The 6,469-nt window shown below is 44.3% G+C and overlaps 1 long non-coding RNA gene across 1 annotated transcript; it reads right to left on the minus strand.

The window, feature by feature from the left end:
• Window positions 1-1,684: 1,684 nt before the first annotated feature.
• Window positions 1,685-5,343, minus strand: LOC309338022. The gene is made up of 3 exons (XR_014154580.1): window positions 5,112-5,343; window positions 3,214-3,339; window positions 1,685-1,920 (listed from the first exon to the last, which is right to left on the minus strand). It is a non-coding gene; the product is annotated as an uncharacterized lncRNA (long non-coding RNA).
• Window positions 5,344-6,469: the final 1,126 nt, after the last annotated feature.

The raw sequence follows: 6,469 nt of genomic DNA on the forward strand, positions 1-6,469 counted from the left end.
AACACCCCTAGAAGAGAATTTAGGGCGCCCTTTTTCCTTGGGATAATAACAAGAGGAAGTACTGTGAGGGGGAAAAGACTTGGTGCTGTCCATCAGGCAATATCTGCTTCCACCTGCCTTGCCTCATCCTCCACCTGTCAGGGACTGGACTGCTGATGAGAAGAGGCAGAGACTGCAGAAGCATTCCAGTGAGGGCAAAGGGGGAGAGAATAATGTGTTGGACTGGTGGTTTGAGACAGGTCACACCCCAGGAGAGAGGGAGGATTTGGGAAATAATGGGTGATGAAGGACTGGAGCAGTGCAGAGAGGCAGGAGTCAGATCCGTGCAGCAGCCAAGTGACTCGCCCTCTCTGGAGAGTTTTCCAGAGCCCCCGTCCTTCCCTGAGAACTAGACATGCTCTGCATGTTGCAGAACAAGGAGCCCAAAGGCGGTTTGCCCTTAGCAGCCACCATAAGCAGCAGGAGGGGTCTAATTGCTTCCAGAGAGTCTTCTCTTCTCATGAGGTGGCCAAAGTATTGGAGCCTCAGCTTCCTCCAGCTCCATAAGAAGACTCTTGAGAGTCCCATGGACTGCAAGAAGATCAAACCTATCCATTCTTAAGGAAATCAGCCCTGAGTGCTCACTGGAAGGACAGATCCTGAAGCTGAGGCTCCAATACTTTGGCCACCTCGTGAGAAGAGAAGACTCCCTGGAAAAGACCCTGATGTTGGGAAAGATGAAGGGCACAATTAGAAGGGGATGACAGAGGACGAGATGGTTGGACAGTGTTCTCGAAGCTACCAGCATGAGTTTGACCAAACTGTGGGAGGCAGTGGAAGACAGGAGTGCCTGGCATGCTCTGGTCCATGGGGTCATGAAGAGTCAGACATGACTAAACAACTAAACAACAACAACAACAACAACAAAACAGCCAGGGGGCCAGTGGAGCGTTATTCCGAGCAATGTTGGCTTGATTGTAAGGTTTTCCCTGTGTCTTCTTGCATTCCTGTGGACAAATAAAAGAACTGAAAAGCTCTTTCTCTCTGCATTTCTGATTTCCTGGGCAGATAGCCAGGAACTGTCAACAGCACCCACTCCTAGGAGCCTTCATAAGGGAGCTGTTTCCAGAGAAAGAACTGGGAGGGAGGAGAAACCTTGTCTGTCATCAGAGGGAGGTTGGTTTCCCCTGTGCTGCCCCACATCCAACCCAATAAACCTTCAGAAAGGAGTTCCTGCCATGGGCAAGATGTTGATGTGTATTTTAATGAGCTGAAGTCATGAGGGTTGAGAAGAGTTTGTGTATGAATTCAAAAGGATTTAGTTTATTTTTTTGTTTGCTATTTTGTTAATGCTGTTAAGATTGTTGTATAGATTGTGAATGCTGTAGTACTTTGTGAATCCCATAATATGACTTCTGTTGTGATTATGCTGCTTTGATTTTTGTTGTTGTTATTTTGTTAATAGTGTTTTACTGATTTGTTCATCATTCTAAATGATTTGTGATGTTCTATTCAGTTATTTGCTCTTTGGAAGCTGCTTTGAGATTCATGAGGATGAAAAGTTGCATAGAAATAAATCAAGGAAACTGAGACTTTTTCAGATAACTTGGGGCACTGGGAGAGTTTGTAGTAGTAGTTACAACAGCAGTGGTAGTTCAGTGGTAGTGATAACTAGGAGTAATTGAGTGCCTTGAGGAAGAATGAATTGGATGGAGACTCAATTTTAATTGAAAAGAAATGATTTAGCATTAATTCATCTTGATCGGTTTCTTCCTGTTGGTCTTTCTTGCCTCTCTCTCGTGCATGCTCTCTACTGAAAATGCACACAGCAGGACATAGTTGCAAAGCATCGTCCAACAGACTTCTCAGAGCGACCGCACTTGTGACGGCATCTCCCCCCCATAGAATTGCATACGATGGGATTACTTGGGAGGGGAATTTCTACAGGGGAAAAAAAGGCAAGAGACTTTAATGTGCTTTTCAGGTATCTCGCCCTTTTTTGGCTTAGCTTAGTGTTAGCTCACTTTAACATACGTAACACTTTTCTGTAATAAATAAACGTTTTCCAAATTAAAGCATGATATATTTCATCTCCATGCATTTAGCATCTTCTTCTTTTTTTAGTTTGTCTCATGTCCTCACTTTCCACCCCCCTGCAAAAATTAAAGTTCCATTTACCACTTTTCTATACTAGTTTGCAAATTTTATTTTTTAAAAAGTCCTAATGAAAATTCATCAACTTTCTCCTTATAAACACATACTTGCAAGCAAAGACAGACTTTTTTTCAAAGCAGTTTTACACAATATGGTACCTATTGCATGCCATTTTCATTAACATGTGCATACTTAGACATGTGTTGCCCCCGTATTTTATGCAATACTTTCTTTCTTTCTTGCCTCTACCGGTAATATTTTTGTTTTGACCAAAAAATGACAACCATCTTTGCATTTTTCATTATAAACCATACAAACACACACACACACGAGAAAAAACAATGCCATACACCCCTCCAGGGGGAGCAAATTTGTCACACCCCTTCTCCCATGTGGTTTCCTATGGAACTATCCTAAAATGCGTGTAGCTGTTCTTATGGGCAGACTCCTTGGGTTACGCTTGCCCCAGTCTTCCATCCCAGAATGAAAGTGGGATCTCGTAGGATTGCCCCAAAGTGAGGCACTTCAAGAAACTTCAGAGATGAACATGTTTTCAAAATTTTGTAGACAAGGCAAAACTTGTTGTGTTTCTCTTAACGCTTCCCGTATAAGGATAATACCCAGGAAGTGGGGGCAGAAATGAAGCAAGACAGAGCTATCGAAAGGTCCAGCTTCTGACCACATGAAATAATTTTATAGAACTCTCCAGTTCCCCTTTGGGGCAGGGTTCTTGAAGTCCTCTTGTTCTTGTCTGATCTGTGATTTCTGCTGCATCTACTAGAGGGAAGTACGATACTATAGGTCTCTTTGCTTTCCTCCTTACCAGCCCTAATGGGCACCATTCACCATTGGGAAGCACAACCCAAAATATCTGGTTGCCATCCATTTAACTTCTGAATGGAATGCTTTAGCTGAGATTCCTGCATTGCAAGGACTTGAACTAAAGGACCATTGGGGTCCCTTCCAGTTTTACAATTCTATGATTCTGTGTGCAGGCAGGTGACCTATGACCCCCATTTTTGCAGTAATAAACATCTACTAATAAGAACAAGGTGTCTTAATGAGGAACGCAGACTTCACCTTTACAGCAGCTCTCGAAAGAACTGCATTTTCCAGGGGGCACAGATCCACAAGGGCAGATGCCAAAAAAGTATTTATGGCCACCACTCTTACATTGACCAGTACCATTCCTCCGTTGCATGTTTCCTGTACAGAGAAAAACAGTCCCATTGCATGGAACCTGTTACACGGTAGTATAGCACAAAGCAGAGATGAAATGAAATGATGTTATCTTTATGTATAACACTGGTAGCGAGCATCTGTTTTGGGGATGAATGGGAAATTTTGATGAATGGAGCCCTTTCTCATTGCTAGTCATCATGAAACAAACAGAATCTGTAATAACAAGTCCCCATTGAGTGGCCAGCTACTCATTCATCACACTTTGCCTTTCTCATTTCTCTGGCTTTCATTTCTCCATAGCCAGCAGTTGCCTGGTTGGTTGGTTGGTTGGCTGGATGGAAGGTGGAGGAAGACAGAAGCAAGCAGGGGAAAGGCTACTTTACCCCCCAGCCCCATTATTCACTATAGCATTTCTGTCCCCCATTTTCATCCAAGGAGCTCAAGGTAGCGTAAATGGTTCCCCCTCTTTTATCCTCACAACAAACCTCTGAGGTTGGCTACAGTGAAAAGAGAATAGTGACTGGCCCAAGGTCACCCAGTGAAGATTTGAACCTAACACTCTGACCACTGCACCATGCTGCCTGTCTGCATCACTTGCATGTGGAGGGGAAGGCATGTCAAAAGTAAGGTGGGAGTCATGCATTTAAACGCACAACACAAAGTCACACTGCACTTCCTGGCTTTTTTGCAGCAGGGAACTTTCTATGTGCATGGAAGACCCAACTCCAGGGCCCATAATGGCCCTGTTGCTACCATGATTCATGTTCAGCATAATGCCTGCAGCAGGGAGCTTTCTGTTTGCAAGGAAGACTCAACTCCAGGGCCCATAATGGCATCAAGTCAAATTCTCTTGCACAAGGCTTCCCAGGCATCCAACAGCTATTTGTCTGGCATTGAGGAAGGCTGCAGAATGCTCATTTCAAGTCCTGTGCTCAGCACTTCCCAAGCAGGAGATAAGGCAACAGGAGCAGCTGCAGACCAGGAGATCTCTCTGCTGGACTAGGTTAGGCTCAGGAGCAAACCAGCCTGCTCCTTCAGCAGTTCCCTTGTTTCCTCCTTGTGCTGAGAAGCCACCACCAGCTCAACCAGAATCAGGACTTACTTACATGTTTCGTTGTTTAGGCTTCTTATTTGAAACCTTAAGTTCCTTCTTGGACTTTTTGCTTTCTCTCAAATCAAAATCAGGGAGGCTGTCCATCTCCAATCCTAGCAGGCCCAGCTAGAAATTTCCAACACTGAAGAAAAGGAGGTAAACTACTTGGGTCTAACTCAGCATTTCTTCAGGAACATATTTGTGGGTGTCTATGTAATGTGTGGGGATGCGGGTGGTGCTGTGGGTTAAACAACAGAGCCTAGGACTTGCTAATCAGAAGGTTGGCGGTTTGAATCCCCGCGACAGGGTGAGCTCCCATTGCTCGGTCCCTGCTCCTGCCCACCTAGCAGTTTGAAAGCACATCGAAGTGCAAGTAGATAAATAGGTACCGCTCCGGTGGGAAGTTAAATGGCGTTTACGTGTGCTGCTCTGGTTCGCCAGAAGTGGCTTAGTCATGCCGGCTACATGACCCGGAAGCTGAACGCTGGCTCCCTCAGCCAATAAAGCGAGATGAGCACCGCAAACCGAGAGTCAGCCACGACTGGACCTAATGGTCAGGGGTCCCTTTACCTTTACCTTTATGTAATGTGTGAGATGACCATGCCTAAGAGCATGTACAGCCTACTGATCACCATTGACCTCCCAAAGAAATGCAGTCCTGCCCACCATATATGTTGCAATCTCCTATGTATACTACAATTACCTTCATTCTTCAAAGCTTCATCATAACCAGCTGGCAAAGCTGTGTTTTGGTCCTGAGGACCACTCAAGTCTTGCTCTTCCCCTTGAACTACATCGGCTTCATCAGCCTGGGCTCTGCCAAGGAAGACCACAGCAAAGAAAAGACAGATGAACTTCATGGTTCTTCTAAGATTTGTTGTGTGCCACTGAAAAGAGTCACAAGGATGAACTAGCAATGGTGATGCCTTCACAGAGTTTGTACCTATATATGCAGGTGGGAAGCCAAGAAGGCTACCCTAATGGGACAGGTTTCATTGTCTTTGAAGTAGCTCTCTAGATAAGGGTGTGAGATAAGGGTGAACGTGGCATTTGAGATTACTTTATCCTTAGCAACACAGTTCTCTTTGATGTTGCCACCAACCTGTTGGCCAGTCTGTTCAGTGTTGCAATCTTCCTATTTGCACTGTTGCTGTTGCTAAAATCCCCTTTGCTCTCCATATGTTTGTTCATCTCTCCATCAGTCAGCTGACACATCCTTGCGATAATCTGCAAAGCAATATTCAACAGGAGCTGCAACACGTGCGGAATCAAGGCACTCAGCAACATTCATAAAGAGAAGGTGCTTTATAACACTGTGAAAATGTGATTTCCCTTTATAGAGTTTACAACTCGTTTAACTGAAATGCTTCTTTCACATGCCTAGATCATTGCTGTCAACTTTTCCCTTTTCTTGCAAGGAATCCTATTCGGAATAAGTGAATTTAAAAAGGGGAAACGTTGACAGCTATGGCCTAGATCCAGCCAACGAGAAGCGTTGAAATTCTGCTTTTAAGTACATTGTGGGGGGATGGGACAAGATCCGGAAAATTGCATTAGCAGCAGCCCAGGGGAGAATTTTAATTGTCTTAGCTCATTAGAAGCTAAACAGGTGCCAGCAATTGCCAGCTAAAATAGTCTAATCTTAGGCTGAAGTAACAGAAGCATAGTATCCAAATCATGAATGATTTATATAGATTCACTTTGTTCTATACAAATTGTACACTTTTCCCCCTACACAACCTGGGTCCTGGGTCTGGCTCTGGGCACCGCATTGAAAAGGAGGAGGCTGTCTGGAGAATTATGGCCAGGTTGGTGAGGAAAACCCCTAAGAATAAATATTTGAAAGATTGGATTCTGTTTAACCTGGAAAAGGTACGATAACAGAGAAACAAGGCAAATCTCTTCAGTTACCCATATAACGACTAATAGACCGTGATCAGGGTGTGTCTGCAATGTGATGGCGAGGAAACAGGAGAAGGCATATGGAGCCAGGGATTGTTTAAGGAAGGTGGTTAAGTTAAATAAATGCTGCAATTCTGATGAAAGGGCCAATATATTTGG

The sequence above is a fragment of the Podarcis erhardii genome (assembly GCF_964252035.2).
Source record: "Podarcis erhardii genome assembly, chromosome: 3".
In the NCBI taxonomy this organism is placed as follows: domain Eukaryota; kingdom Metazoa; phylum Chordata; class Lepidosauria; order Squamata; family Lacertidae; genus Podarcis; species Podarcis erhardii.